Source organism: Sorex araneus, chromosome 1 (assembly GCF_027595985.1).
Source record: "Sorex araneus isolate mSorAra2 chromosome 1, mSorAra2.pri, whole genome shotgun sequence".
Classification (NCBI taxonomy): Eukaryota; Metazoa; Chordata; class Mammalia; order Eulipotyphla; family Soricidae; genus Sorex; species Sorex araneus.
In genome coordinates, this window is record NC_073302.1 from 156,271,970 (window position 1) to 156,273,472 (window position 1,503).

A 1,503-nucleotide genomic window follows, 5' to 3' on the forward strand; every position below is an offset into this window, starting at 1 on the left:
CAATTCATTTATTGGGGAGTATGGGGTTGGCCCCATCTGGTGATGTTCAGGGCTTACTTCCAGTTTTATGCTGGGATGGGGATAAGGGGTAGTGGAGGTGTTTATGTCTGGCAGGGCTGGGAGTTCTTGTAGTGCTGGGGATCAAACCTGGGTCAGCCATATGCAAGGTAAAAGCCTTAATCTCTGAGTTATCTCTTTGACCCCAATATTAATCCTTAATACTATTATTTCCTCTTTCAAATGAGGGTGCTGAGGCAATGGGAAAATTATTCAAATTTAAAACCCACCAAGATTATATTTTTTTATCCTGTCTCATCTATTGTACTGTCCAAATGGGCTAATAAAAGAATAAAATGGATAAAACATTAGACAAGGCTGATAGGTTTTCCAACGTCACTTCAACAATTCAAGAAAAAAGGAAGAAGGTCCAGAGATAGTTGAATGGGTAAGATGCTTGCCTGGCATGCAGCCAACCTGGGTTTGATTCCTGTCATCCCACGAGTTTACTTAAATAATTGCAGAGCTTATTCCTGGCAGTGGTCAGGGAAACATAGGGTTCCAGGGATCAAACTCAGGTTGACCACATATAAGGCAAGCACCTGCACTATCCCTCTGGCCCTAACTATTGAACTTCATACGTATAAAACATACCAGTAGGTGCTGGTGAGAGAGCACACCAGGTAAGGCACTTACTTTGCATGTGGCTGACCCAGGTTTGATCCCTGGTATCTCATATGGTCCTCCGAGCACTTCCAAGAATGACTCCTGAGTACAGCATCAGGAGTAACCCTTGAGCATCACCAAGTCTGGCCTAAAAACCAAAACCAAACAAACAAGAAAGCAAACTGTGCTGATAATAGAAGAAAATAAGAAACATTATTACATGGCAAGCCTCCAGCATGCTGGGGTCTGGAGTGACCCTGTGCATTCCTACAGTGCTTGCAAGAACATTATGAAATGGTTTGAAGCCTTGCCCTGCTCCATTCAGAGCAAGGTTATAGAAATTTCAGACAAATGAAAAAATGAATTTAGGATACCTTTCTTCTTAAGAATGAAGCCCTTTAAACTCAGCAGTGAAGAAAACCAGCAGGCACCACAACACCAGAGAATTCTCTGGGCCCCATACCAAGCCGATATCTCCAGAACACCCCAGATGGAGCAGGTGTAGTCTCCCCGCCTTCTCCAGATGGAATCCCAACGACTATGAGCTTCTACAAGCATGGGTCCAGTATGTGGCTACAGGACCTTTCCTGATATACAAAGTGAGCAATGGAAAATAAATGATCTAGCATCTGCCCCTACCCAAAACTAGAGAGAGTGGCAACAGGCGGGGCCTCGCAGGATGGGGGATGGAACTGGACCCTCCCCCAACCCTGACGAGGCCCCAAGCTGCTGCCCACGAAAGGCTCCTGGCTCCTGAACGGCCATGATCCCAGAGGCACACAGGCCAATCTCAGAAAACAGTGGCTTCTGGCAGAAATGCATCTGGACTGAGCATTCAAC

The 1,503-nt window shown here is 45.7% G+C and overlaps 1 non-coding gene across 1 annotated transcript; it reads left to right on the forward strand.

The window, feature by feature from the left end:
• Positions 1-884: 884 nt before the first annotated feature.
• Positions 885-1,016, forward strand: LOC129400949 (small nucleolar RNA SNORA9). The gene has a single exon (XR_008627995.1). It is a non-coding gene; the product is annotated as a small nucleolar RNA SNORA9 (small nucleolar RNA).
• The last annotated feature ends 487 nt before the right edge of the window (positions 1,017-1,503 follow it).